Here is a 14,667-nt window from a genome sequence, read left to right on the forward strand (position 1 = left end):
AACAGCAGCAAGTAGCAACATCTGTAAAGTCAGAATTAAGGAGCCAGCGTTTTCTATACAATTTTAAACAGTGTTTTAAAATGCTTCTGCCCATTCTATACCATGGGCAATGAAACCCGTACTAACTGAATCAGTAAATAAATTCACCATCTACTAGAAGAATGATTCCTGAGATAACTCAAGAAAATAACAGCTGAAGAGCTTGGTGCTAGTAGTTAATGGGATAACCCGACTTCAGAGTCAGAAAGAGTAGAATAGCTCCCTTTCATTAAAAGGGGATGGGGGGGGAAGCTTTAAAAGGTACACAATTAGTTAGCTTCGCAGTGATTAATTCAACAACTGCAAAGCCAAAAACAGCTTTAGGCACTTAACCATGAAACTATCAGTTCTTTTTGCTTGACGATAAAGCATCCAAAAAGTAAACATTAACTTCTGTGTTTTTTCTACGTGCTTATTCCATCATGAGAAGATGATAACCAAAGAATTACCAGGCAAGCTCGGCAGAGGCTTTTTATACCTTATTCCCCCTAACACAGAGGTGAGATGTGCCCAACTTCCATTCCTTTTCCTTACTGCCAGCTCTACTAATACAGTTCATACTGTTCCTTAAAACTTGACAGAAGGGATTGAAAATCAGATTGCAAATCAGATTGAAAATCTCTTCCCCAGGAAGCAAAGAGCTCATCACAGAAAGGGAGCTTTGAAGATGAGGGGACCCCTATACTTACACATCCTCTCCATATCAAGGCAAAAGCAGGCAGCAGTTCTTGCTCAGACCAACTCTCCCAAGGAAGCAAATGGAAGCTCTGCCCAAGTAAGGAATGCAAAAGCATATACTTTATCATCTCTTTTAAATAAACTCCAAAACTGAATACCTATCGAACAAATTCAGAAAGGGCAGGAAGCCCAAGAACAAATTAAAAGAACAAATCAACGTATTTCTCTGACCTGCAAATATTTAATTCAAGCACATTCTTCTTTCAAACAAGATGCCTATGAGCGTTTTGATGGCTGCTCATAATCAAATGTGTCACTCGCAAAATTATAGTGTTTGGGGACGGTACCAGGCAACCGAAAATGGCTTTTGCTAGAAGTATGTCACAAGCACATCTTTTAGTCACCTCAGAATTGCACACGACTTTGCTTCATTCCTTCGCACTGTCTGCGTACGGGTTGCTTCACAGAAACACAACTGCAGTAATCTGCTTGACCGTAAACAGTAATCAGTAAATACTATTTACTAAAGCAGATACGTGCCCCTGCTATTCCCTCAGCTTACCTATCCACCATCTCTCCCTTCCACTCTCAACCCCCTCACTCTGGGAAATTTAAGGGGGGGGAATAAATAAATACAGGTAGTGAAATAGTGAAATCCCATAGCTGGCAAGGTTTTCCTCTCTGAATGAACAAATTCTTAACTCCACGCAGCTCCAGACACTGAGGGATTAGATCCTTACCAGGGAAAACACAGGAAAATGGTAATAAATATCATTTGGTAATCCACGGGAACTTTGGTCCCAGTGTGATTTTTCTATAGTATCCTACAATAAATGGCATTACAACATCCATAATCTCAGCTCATATATCAGAGCACTCTCTTTGCTCTCCTTCTTGCCCTTCCTTCCTTCATGTAGCACATTTTCTACGAAAACACACATTTTCTGCAAAAGTCAAGTCAGTCCAGTCCCATTCCTGACTGCAAGCAGCACAGTAGCTCAGTGAAAACTACCACGGACCGTATCATGCTGCACAGAGCTACAGCTGAGGAGTGTGGGGTTTATGGCAGTGTTACTCTGGTAAGGTCTCATCTGAAATTCCTTCTGACAAGACAAAGGAAGTCACAGTTTGCTGGAGAGAAAAAATAAATAAATTGTATTCATACGCAGTAAGAGCACTTCATGTCATAGTGGGTTTTACAATATCCTAGTTCTTATTCTATTCAGGCATGTGTCTTTTGGGCAATAAATTCTGAAAACCTAAGAAGGTAAGCATGCTTAACCATGAGTCTCCTTTCACCCAGTAAAATAAATTCCACAGCTGCTTTTTCTTTCTCCTGTGACTATTTTTTAAGCTCCTTCCCATTGACAACTAGCCACTGTCACGCTCCACTATTGAAACAAAAATCTTTAAATTCAGATTCTTAATTTTGTCCCATTCAGGTAAAATGTTTTGCACCAGAAAGCTGAACAGAGCTGCCAGGTCATCTTTGTTAGTAAAGATTTTCATATGCGCAAATACAAATTGAGAAATTACTGCAGGAAAAAAAAGCTAGACAAACCCATTTGAAATGTTCCTTAGATAATGCAGCAACACAGCAAATCTCTAAGGAAAGGTAAGCTGAGACTGCCATGAACACCAAATAAATTTGCACCACTGGGATATTTAAGGTCCAATAAATCTTACTTTCCAATGGTTTTAAAACTCCAGAAAACAGTTTTTCGGCTCTAGACTCCGTATGTTGTAACAAAACTGTCTACCTAAAAGCTGTCGACTCAGACCTGCCTTCTGTGAGAAATATTTTCAGAACATACTCATGTTTGCTGAACAACCAAATTATTAAAACCTTCATTAAGAAAAAAAAACAAACCACAAACACACATATATACATACATAAAAACCAACCAAACAACTTATTCTCTTTTTCTGTTTGCATGATAATGCTCAAGAAAGTTGGTTGAAAATGCCCCTATTTCCAATTCAAATTTTTATTAATTTATTTGAACTATCTCATGTTGCAGTCAACAACATGCAACCAACAACTAATTGCAAAAAAATAAAATGCAAAGCAATAAAATCCATCACAGTTCAGATCTATGCTGCGCAACAGCAGAAGAGCCAAGGGTTAACGTCAACCTAAGCAATCACGCCATTCTGCGATTTATCTGATATTGCTAAAAATACTAGCTGTTGCTGAAAAAAAGAAATCAGATGTTATAGAAAAGCATTGTATTTACTACGCTGCAACTTTTTGCAGTTTGGTTATATCAAAAGCACATTCTGTGGATGATGAAAGTCACTGCTTCCCTTGGCCTGTCAAAAATATCCTGATGCCCACGGCATGGCATACAGCTTTTTGAGGGCATTACAGCCTGCTTACATGGATATACGTGTGATACTAGAGCTTCAGTCACTCCACTGCTAATTTCTACGAGCCTTTCAGAGAGTAGTTGGCGAGGAACAAGAAGAAAGCGTGGCCGTGAAGCCAGTGAGCCGCAGCAGGGCTCAGAAGCAGGTGCACTACCTAAGCCTACTTTTTACATTCATTCCCCTTTGGGAAGTGAACTGATTCCAAACCAAAAGAATCACTTTGAAAGGTGACAGACCAAACCATGGTCCGACTGAACAGCAGCTTTGCGCGGTGAAATACTGCTTGCCCATCCTGAGCAGGGCAGCAAAAACGCACGATGGAGCCATACAAAACATTGCTACTGTATCCAGAGCCCAAGGAAACTGCTTTACAGCAGCAAACTGGAAGAAAGTGTAACATGGATCCCCAAAACCACCATTCCCCCTCAGTAAGCTGCAACATAATTAGGATTTTACCCGATGAGGATCAGATCTTACTCTAGATGTAGTCAGCTGAAGTTCTGTCCCTTGCAAGTACAGGGGGAGATCAGGGCCATAATCAGAGTAGTTTAGTCAATGTTCGGTCATACCTAAGTTTCCCCCAGGTTGCCAGGCAAAGCAGGTTTGATTTACTTCCATAAAAATCATTCACCTAAAAATCAAACCAGCTCAAACATCCAAAAAAAAAAAAACCAAGCTATGCTAAACTTTGTTTTCTCGCTAGCAAGCTTTGTGTCGTAAACAACTGAAAGGCAGTGATGCAAAATGGATTCCTGCCTAGATTTGTAAACTTTTCCAGGAGTTGTAATATCCTGCATTTGATGACATCATGAAACTAACCACAAGTAAAAGTTGGTTTTCAATTTGTTCTACTTTTCCCTCATTAGTCTCTGTGTCAGAAATAGAATAAGAACCCTCATTAAGTCACATTAAATTCTTTAAACTCATTAAGGGCTCAGAGAAAGAACAATACAAACACTGATGTTTTTGTAAAAAAAATTATGCAACACAGATGGACTTCCATTTCCATGTATTTTTAGAATGTATGTATGTGCATATAGCAGCCAAAGAGAGACCGATAGGCGTGAGGGAGAAACGGAGAGGCAGAGTAACAGAGACAAGGCAGAGCATACCTTACATATGACAGAATGATACCTAGATAAAAGTGGATAATGCATGATCACTTCTGACCTGATACAGATGAAGCGCTTAATGCTTTGTATCCTGAACTGTGGCGGAGCTGGAGTCAGAGCCATACCCCACATTTCTTTTCAATTAACGATTCTTCTGGACTTTTTCCAAGGAGAAGGCAACCTGGAGGGCCACACAGCCAGCAGCAATCAACTGGCAACCTAACTTTTTGTCCATGGACTACTTTGCTGCTGCTGTAGCCTACCATACTATCTGACTGTAGTTGAAAATACATCTACTGTTTGTGCTTAAGGACTTACACATAAGATACGGCTGTGTGCAGCATTTCAAGTCTTGGAGAGTATCACTGGGTGTGCAAGGTGTGGGTATTTCTTAGAAGATTTATTGTAGCTGAATGACTGAGATATATGTTGTTGATAACTTCTGATCTTACCCCCCCACCATAAGACTGGAAATATGAGCTCAATGCCACAAAAATATTTACATTCCTACAGTATGCTCAAACAACTATTACAGGATTAATTTAATCCATTATATTTTTTTCATGATAGACATAACATGCAAACAGGAGTTTAGTTCTAAAGAAAACTCCAGATCTGAAGACCGTGGAAGGAGACTAATTAGATGGCATGAATTTCAGACACCTATATCAGGCCACAGAAAGAAAATAGTATATACAGTAGATGGGAGACCTGAGTTACTGTTTCTTTCCTTCCCCCCACTGTGACAACTGAAATGAGATGTGGGATTTTTACTAACAGCCCCCAGACCTGAGCATCCAGAGCTGGGTGCCAGGGCGGCATGGGCAGGCAGCCTCCGCGCGAGAGCTCTCCTCTCCCAGTTCGCTAGCAGAGTCAGATACGGTTTACCTGCAAGGCACATGGTAAGGCTAATCCATTTTCACAAGCTTTTGCCTCAGGTATTTGGGGCAAGGTTTCCTTTATTAATTGTGTGTGCGTGCATGTCCATATCTATGTATGCAGGAGGAGAAAGCCCGGCAACCATCGGCAAGTATTGCATTTTTGGTTTATACTCTGTAACTGCAGCTGGAGAACATCTGATCAGTATATTTAATACACCTAAAAATGAGAACACTAAATAGGAAAGCAAACTATGTTCAGATTAGGAAACTGAAATTGGAGGTATCTTTAATTAACTGAATTCATGAAGCAATGTTTCATCTGCATAGTAAGCTTTGGATGATGTTCCACGTAACTTGTAGCATTTGCTTGAAGAGCGGCGTGTGAGAAAGTTAAAAAGAATCATACTTCGGAAACACTGAAAACCACCTACTCCCAAAGAAAATTTTTTTATCCTAACTCATTTAACTTCCATTAAACATTAAACCACATCTGCACGTCGGAATTTTAGGCGATACTTAACTTCAGTATCTACTTCAAACTTTTTTTAGATCATTTGAGAATTTGTTTTTTAAAATAATCCCAGTATAGTCCCTGGGATATCCAAAAGCAGTCTGCAAGGTATCTGTCTAGGCAGAGTATGCTATCTTTTTTTTTTTTTAAATTAACTACTAGCAAAAACTCCCCCCTGCCGTTTTTGTGAACCACCAAGCTGTAAGTTTAATTTTTTAGGTTTCAGTATGTATTTTAGACTTGCAGACTTTGCAAAGTAGGTCAGGAATACCCAAAGGATACACATTTGAAGGCTACAGATAGCAGAACACACCATTTACGGCTTTGTATATACACATACATACACATTCTATATAATATAGATAGATTCAATGATTTAAACACATTACATCTATACTGTGTGTGTTTCAAGAACATTCGGATATTTACACTGTTAGATCACCACTCATTTTAGACCTACACTAGTGCCAGCTGCCAAAAAAAAGTACACAAATCAAAATATGTTACCTTTGTTCAAACAATAGTGCTGTTCATTATATAATAGAAACTGTCATGCTTAATCTTCCAGGAACCAAGAACTGGTACATTCTTGGATCAGAGGTGGCTTGAAATGGTTTGAGGCAAAACTGAAGCATATTGTTTAAGTAAAGCTTGCTGAGAAACATAAGTGCATTGATGATTTTTAACATCATCTTTTATGGACGTTGTTAGATATATTAGTAAACTAAAAATGCTGGCATATTTTCAAAATGCAGAGATATGAACACATCGGTGCTTTTTCTACATTTTTACAATATCAAATTACATATTCCCTCCTGCATTGTCAGCCTCACTAAATGGAATGGGGGATCTGAAAAGGATGCTTGAGAACAGGCGCCATGATGAAGTAAAGTATACCTATAAAAATTACATGTTGACTTTGAGAATATCCCAAAATTTTTCCTTGGGAGTTCTCATTATTATCCAAGTACCCCAAGGGTTGTTGTGGGCACTAAGCTACAGGCCGTGGTGTTCATTTTCCATTACAGATTAAAAAATTGCCAAAAGCAGCATTCAAAAATACGTCTAGAGCATGATATAGAGAAATATAGAGAAATGGCAGAAAAGCCTTAAATTCTTCAGGGTTGGAACTTTTCAAACTCATATGTTAGTGTGAGAAAACGCTAAATAGAAATAAGTATACTTCACTTCCTGAGGAAAATCTGTTTTATAGCATTACAACTCCAGGACTACAGATTTTTAAGACTACAAAGGAAGTATTTTACAATTTCATCTTTAACAACACAGATTATACAATATTCATCAGGCAGACAATCTTACAGACAGACATAGACACACACAACTCTGCAGAGGCCAATCCTGCAGCCTTTACTGAATTCAAAAGTCCCCCTGACGTCAATGAGTATTTTTCAAAAATGAGAATTGCAGGATCAGGCCCAAAAAGTGCTTATGAAGATGAGATGTTACTTCAACAGATTGAATGTTAGATTAAATATAAAGATTGAGGCAAGACAAGTCTGGGGTTTAAACCCTAGGGAGGATTGACATTTAAAGTGTTGCCACTGAATTATAGCTCTCCACATTGGGTGGGGTAACCTCCTACTGGGTGGAGTGTCTCCCCTAAAGGAAGGGAAAACTGGCACAAGCCAACTTCGTCTTTGAACGATTTCCCTACTTGCCAACTTATGAAGTCGTCCTGACGTCAACTTCGTCAAGAAAGTCTATTGCCCAACTCCGTCTTTTACCGTAGAAAGTTTGCTTGTGTTCGCAACCCCAGCAGACGTAGAAGAGAAATGAAGGAAATAAGCCAGAAAACTCTAAACAAAATAAAGAAATTAGGAAAGAAAAGACACGACAGTAGACTGGATTTTCTTAAGTATACAAAATTTAAGTATAATTTTTTAAAAAATCCTTTTGTTGGGTTTTCTTGTTTTTAATATCAGCTTAATACAAACAGATATAGATCGCTAGGGACTATTACTAAACGTATTTTAAAATCTGGTTTAGCTTTAAAATATGGGGTGGAGAGCGCACAGAAAGTGGCCGCTCTGCAAGATACAATCTCTCCTGTCTTCTGCAATGGGCAGTGAATATCTTCCCAACCAGCATCACTAACAGGTGTAAAACACTCTCATACCATGAAAATAATATTCACTGAACTGCCACCAAAGCTATGTTTAATATACTCTTCCTCTCTGAATCAAAATAAATTGTTTCTCGAAAAGAAGGCTTTGGGTGCTGGGCGAGAGAGAAGGGGTGGCTGGGGGATCAAACCAAAAAAAGGATAAACCATCTCAAAATGCCCATGGGGGGAAAAAAAAAAAAAAAAGGAAAAAAAATCAGAAAATAGTTTAAGTTACCGTAACCTGAAATGCACCAGCCATCACAAAGAGCAATTGGAGAAATCCAGCAGAGCTCAGCAGGAAAGATTTTTAATAACAGATTGAAAAACAAGAATAAAAATAACTGCATCAACAGGGCCTTTCTTCCTCAGGCCACAAGCCCGTTTTTACTTGAATTTTAAAAAAATGGCAGTTTGGCCACTAAAACCGATCCAGAACATTATTAAAAGTTAAAAGCTACCAATTACTTCTGTCTGTTCTTTTAAAGCAAAGTTTGGCATTACGTCAGTTGATTTAAAGAAAACAAGAAAGAGAGAGAGAAAGAAGGAGAGAAAGTTTCCTGCTTGTATAAATTAAACCACCAGGGAAGGTGTCTAGCCACTTGTAAAGCATTTATTACAGGTTTTTTAAAGGGCTAGTAACATTTTAAAAATTAAATATTTTTAAATAAATTTAAGGGGGAAAAAAAAAACTTGATCTGAGCCCGGAAAGAAAGCAGACTTAAGAGAAATTAGACACGCGTGAACTGCAGCTAAGAAAGTAAAAAATCACTATTAGGACTGAACCTTGTGATTCAAAATAATTCTGTTTTCAAGGCAGAAATAATTCTGTTGTAGCTGCTGTACTCGCACACATCCCCTGCGAGCATGGAAAAGTTCCACTGAACGTTACGGGATGGAACCAACTGGGTTCTGTAGGAACATCCTACGGAAGTGCCACTCGTGGCAGCTATGCAATTTAATGAAGAATATTCACTCTATAGCTTTTCTAAATCCATGTACAGAGATCTGCAGCAGGAGTAAGAGTCTGTAGTTAATGCGGCAGGACCATAATAAAAATCACTGACAGAAAGATTAGCAATTTCTATTAAATTTTAGATGTATTTTCCACTGGTGCTGTTATTATTAAATTTTAAAGAACCACTTTAAAGGTACTAGAAAATAAGAAACCGATAGCACAGAACATGAATAAAACATAGACAGCTATTAAACAAAGTTTCTTACATGCAGCTATGCCAGTTCACCTAAATCACAGTCTTCTAAACCCCGTGACGCCAAACCAGAGACTCCTCTGACTCCGGACGGCACATCAAGTGGAATGGTGTTCAGTTGTGCAATGCTTTTGAGGTGTGACAAAATGTCCACTGGGGACTTAAATCGAGACCACGGTAGTTATTCTCCCAGTGCTCCGTGTTTCGTTTGAGCCTTGGTCTGCATGACGAGAAGTCAGAATAATATGCCACCGCTTCACTCCCCCCCACGCTCCTCTGCCCCAGCAGTGTTTCTTATGTTCTGGGCACGTATACAACTGGCTAAGGCGCTGCGCTCTGGAAGGCCCTTTATTGATTAGGTGCAAAACAACATCAAGAAGTGAATAATAAGCATATTCTGAAAAATGTAGTTTCATGTCTTGCCCTTGTAAACATTTACTATTTAATGGTGTAATTGTCCTTTAATCCTTCACATCATCTGATATAACTCATTACGTATTTTCCTTTTAATTAGCGAACACACAACCCAAAAAAAGCAAAGCCCAGAAAGTTTGCACGTGCCATAAAAACTAATGCGAAAATAGCCCTAAAGTAACCAAATATTCTCTCTTTGGATGCAGGCTTATCTTTTTAAAGTCAAAAGAGAACTTCATTGGCACAGGGTGGGAAAAAGAACTCCATAATTCATGACAGTGCCAAGAGAAAAAAAAGTTCTTCTTCTCCAGGAGGACTGGAAAGGGCACTTTTATTTATCTTCTGGACAGACAAAAATAGTAGAACCTAGACCAGATATGCTGTAATTAATGTATCCAAAGGTCAACAGGCAATGGTATTTATACAATAGATGGGTGCAAACTACGCTGGCTGTAGTATTAATCACCCGTATTTGAAAATAGCGTTGCTTTCTTACTAGGTAAGAACTTAAGAAAGTTTCAGAAACAAAAAAAAAAAGAAACCCTTCTTTTCTCATACCCGCCTGCTATTCTTTTTAACCAACTGCTTTTTAACTCGCGAGGTGTAATATTTGGGACAAAAATGCCCGAGCTTCCAGTCGCCCCGGACTGCCAAAAACAGACCCAGACTACCTCACTAGTTGTGTTGAGGAAACTAAATTAAGCAAGGGCAAACACCAACTGGAAAGTTGTCAGTTTACTGAATGAATGGCTTCATTTTACACACCAGTTAGAATACCTTAATCAGAATATATTTCTGTTCAAGGCCAATACTTTTACTACCAGGTGGCAGTTTGTTTTAACTGAAACTGTATTAAAAATGTAATTTATTTCCACTTTACTTTCACCTAACAAAAAGGGTTGTCAGATTCCCAGCCTGTCATGTTCAAAAATATTTAACCATAAACTTTCTCACAATGTTATATTTGGTGTTACCCACAAACCTTTATTAAAGCGATACTGCCAGTGTGGCTGCAGTTAAGATCTGAGAATGTTTCTATTAAGATTATTACATTAAAATATTGTCAAGAGTTTTTAAGAGACATAAATATTCATACACACACGCCCCCCTCAAACTTAGGAGGAAAGTTCCACATAAAAAGAAAAATTTAAATACATACCCAAAGTTGCCTGTTTGTAATTAAAATTTTGGGTTTTTCCTAAACGTCTTTGCTAATTTTTTAACTCTTTCACACTGTAATGTAAAATAGTTTTGTTTCAAAGCAACTGCCTGATAAAGTGCTAAAAGAGGTAATTCGCATGAACAGAAAGTAATTAGTCATTGTTTGCACAATGCTTTGAAAATACAAAACCCTATGTGTCAACTAGCATTAAAATATAATATGATTGAAACGCAGAGATTTAACAAGCAACCATTGCATTTCACAGACACTCGAGTCCACACACAGGACTTAGTACTACACTGTTATTAATGCAGAGTCACGATTCGTGAATAATAATGTTCTTCACACGCAGCCAGAGCGTGCGTGATAACAGTGTGTACTACAAAAGTTTACTACAAATGATAGACAACACGTGATAGAAAAATAATCCTGCTAGGGGTTCATAAAATAATACTGAATTTACTCGATCACCAATAAAAACATAAGGCAACCCACAAAGCTATCGTGTAAATTATGCTAAAAATGCATTAAAAATATAAGAGGATAACCTGGCTGCATCGTGTTTGATGCCCAGAGAAGTCTCAGATCTCTGAAGCTGTCATTTACATATTTTTTCTTTGTTAACATTACTATGAAAATAAAGAAAAAAATAAAGCCATAGTCTCACAGGCAAAGATTGCCCAGTGTTAGAGTCTGTTTTAGAGGATCACAGGCAAAACATGTAAGCTTAAAAGCTGATGCAACTTTGCCCTTTACTTACTTTGTTGTGACTACGTATATGCAAAGTTTCAGAGAAAAGTTATTATGTGCAACCAAAAAGAAAAGCGATAATCACACAGAACAGGGTGGGTTATGAACTGACTGCTCATATCTAATCTCTCTTGGTCTTAAAAAGGTGAAGCAGACTTCTGTTGGCACAAACAGCCCAAGGATTAACTTGTATATAGGCACTGATGCACTACTGAACTCTAGCGCTGTTGATTCCATGTGGCAAACCTCAAGCAGGTATACATTTTTAAAGAGGGAAAAAGAAAAAGTCTTTTTTGTGTCCCCCCACACTTCTAGAAAGAAAAGTTCCCCTTGTTTGGTTTGACCACGTTGTTAACAAACTTTCATTCAGTGGTTAAAAAAAGAAAAAAAAAAAGAAAATCTTTCAAAGTGTTGATATCATTTCCAGACAGTCTTGTCAGCATCACAATTTACAGGAAATAGTTGATGTTCTCAAACAAACCCTGTATTTACTCATAGAACCAGAGTGCTTCAAAAAAAAAAAAAAATCCTCACTCTTTTGGAGGGCTTTTTTTAAATGTCACTCTGGTGGAATATCTGAGAGAGCTGTCTAACCTAACACACGTATTGTGAACCTGAGGCAAACACACACTGCAGTTCAGAAGACTACTGTAACTTTTATTCTCATTTTGTCCACGTCAGGAACTGGCTCTTACCACCACTTTCCTTTGCTGCCCCTTGCATTTTTAACTCTGGCAGTCTTTTCTAAATGTTCAACTTTTCCTAAAACCAACAGGAAAGTAACATGATGCCACCAACATCCATAGGATTCAGTTGCGCAGTTGAAGACGACTGCCTGAATGGCAAAGAAGTTTGATGGTTGCTTGAGAGACTTACTGAACTCGATTAAATAAAACCTGGAGCGTATTAAATTATTGTTTGTTTCAATCAACATTCAAAATGCGCCGCGCGCTGTAAAAGCGGTGAAGGCAGCATGGTCCGCGTAATAGTTTACACTCTTTTTACTAGAAAATATTTTCCCCTCGGAGGGGATTTTCCTCGCCTTGGTACCCCAAGTGTGCTGAGGTGCCCCTGGCTCCAGCCCTGCCAGGCAGGGGACCCGCACTGGCGGAGGACGGGGTGATGGAGGGGAGACGTCTCTCCACTTCAACTGATCACTCATGCCCGCAGCTCGGGCAGTGCACTTGAGAGGTTGGCCATTTGCAGACAGAAAATACAACCGATTGGGGGAAAAAAAAAAAAAAAAAAGATAAAATACAGAGGAGGCTAGAGGGCCCCACTAGGAACCGCGTAGGAGTGCCGGGATGTCTGAGCGCCTTGATTTGCAGCAGGGAGGCAGATAAACAAAGCCCCCGAAATGTCAAGTCCCCCTTGGGGAGCCGCTCGCGTCCCTGCCCGGCCCCGGCCCCGGCCCCGCGGCCGCTCACCCCCGGCCCGGCCCGGCCCTCCCCGGGTGCCCGGGGCGCGGAGCCCCCACCGCCCGCAGCCCCTCCACCTCCGGCCTCCCCTCCATTCATTCCGCCCTCCCGAAAAGCAAACAGGCGGGTAACTAAAGCGGGGAGCAGCCCCCCGCCGGCAGCCCCCGGGCGGCGGGGACGGGGGGGGAACAGAAAGTGAGACGCTTCACGAAGTTGTGGCAGGCAGGGGAGAGCCGAGCCGTGGGGGACGCAGCGCGGAGAGCACAGCTTCGCCTTTAAGAGGGAAAAGTTTTACGTCTCCCTGCGCTCTGATTTCAAAAAAACCAACCAAACCAAAACAAAAAAATAATCACCACCACCACGTCGCCTCTTCCCCCGGTGTGACCGGGAGGACCCCGAGCCCCCCTCCCGGCGCAGCACAGCTCCGCACCCGGCCTCCCCCGGTGTGTCCCCGGGCAAGGAGGAGGAAAAGGGGAAGGGAAAATAAATTTAAAAAAAAAAAAAAACCAAAAACAACAGGAAAAAAAGTTTTTCCCAAACTTACTACTCTTCATGATGGTGTCTCTGTGCCCCGCTTGTCATGATCCCCCATTAAAACTTCCAGCAGCGGCAGGAGCGGCAGGACTGTGCGACTGCAGCTCATCGGATGCAAACCCTCTTTGCTCGTCTTCTACTTCCACCCCCCGCGTCTCCCTTCCCCTCCCCCCGGAGCGCCCCGGTGCCGGGGGAACCGGCGGCCACGGAGATAAGGCGCGGGAGAGGCGCGGAGGGGAGGGCAGGGCAGGGCAGAGCCGAGCCGAGGCCGCACCGCACCGCACCAGCCCGCGGCCGCTGCCGCCGCTCCCCTCCCCGCCTCCGGGCCGGGGGGCTGCTCCCCCTGCCCGCCGCCGCCGCTGAACTTGACCCTCCCGACTCCAGCGGGGCTACTGCGGTTTTGAAGTCGCCAATTTCCAGCCATCACACATGGCTTTGACCCACCGGCGGGGGGGGGGAGGGGGGGCGCCGGGGGGGGGGGGGGGGGATGCACCAAAAAAAGCCTGTGAAACCGGAGCAGCCCCCCGCGATTACGCCCACCCCCCGCTTTTGTTGGGGTTGTTTGGGTTTTTTTTTGGGGGGGGCTATTTTTGGGGAGGGGGTGCCCCCCGCTGCCCCCCCCCCTCCCCAGGCACATGCCGCGGGCGCCGCGCCCCCCGCCCCGCACGGCGCCCCCCCGACCCGCCCCCCCCCCCCCCGCGCCCGCCGCCGCCGCCGCCGCCCGCGCCGCCCCCTCCCGGCCCGCCGGCCACGGCGCCCCTCCCCCGCCGCCGGGCCGCCCCCGCCCGCGCCCCCCCGCGCCTTACCTGTTGATTAACCGTCAGCAACAGCCCCGGCAGCCTGGAAGATGGTGGAGCCGCGGCGTGAGCCATGAACCGTCTCCTGCTGCCGGCGGAGTTGGCCGCGGATTATGTGGCGGTGGCCGGGGAGGGGGGGGGGCGGGGGGGCGGGGGGCCGCGGCGCCGCTGCCTCCCCCCTCGGCCCCGCTCGGCGGGGAGGGGGCGACGGGCCCGCCGGCCGCCGGCGGGCGGTGCGGTGCGGGGCGGGGGCGCGGGCGGGGGCGCGGCGCGGCGGGGCGGGGGGGCGCGGGCCGGGGCACGGCGCGGCGGCCCCGCCGGCGGCGAGGCGGCGGCCTGGGAGCGCGGGGCGGCCGGCGCGTTATCAGGACTGTTATCGCTTGTCAGGACCTCCGTCTCCCCGCATTACGTCAGTTTCAAGACACCAACACTATTAATATCAAAGGAGCCTTCGCGGAGGAAAGCGCCACCCCAGACGGAGCGCCCTTAAAGAGACAGTGCAGGCGGCCCCGCCGCGCGGCCCGCGCCGCCCCCCGCCTCCGCCCGCCGCGACGCGACGCGGCCTCCGCCGCCGGGCCACGGCCACGGCCACGGGCGCGGGCGCGGACGCGGGCGTGCGCGGCCCCGGCCCCGGCGAGCCCGGCCGAGGCGGCCGAGCGGAGGCCGCG

General features: G+C 43.6%; 1 protein-coding gene across 4 annotated transcripts in view; it reads right to left on the reverse strand.

The window, feature by feature from the left end:
• TRPS1 (transcriptional repressor GATA binding 1) overlaps positions 1 to 14,237 on the reverse strand; it is a 222,415-nt gene extending 208,178 nt beyond the window's left edge. For 2 of the 4 annotated variants that reach the window (XM_075085637.1, XM_075085634.1), the window contains exon 1: positions 14,009 to 14,237. The gene's annotated coding sequence lies outside the window, so the exon portion shown is untranslated. Of the gene's footprint in view, positions 1 to 13,212; positions 13,372 to 14,008 lie in introns of those variants that run through there. The other 2 variants (XM_075085635.1, XM_075085638.1) reach the window with 2 other exon arrangements.
• Positions 14,238 to 14,667: the final 430 nt, after the last annotated feature.

This window comes from Phalacrocorax aristotelis, chromosome 2, assembly GCF_949628215.1.
Source record: "Phalacrocorax aristotelis chromosome 2, bGulAri2.1, whole genome shotgun sequence".
In the NCBI taxonomy this organism is placed as follows: Eukaryota; Metazoa; Chordata; class Aves; order Suliformes; family Phalacrocoracidae; genus Phalacrocorax; species Phalacrocorax aristotelis.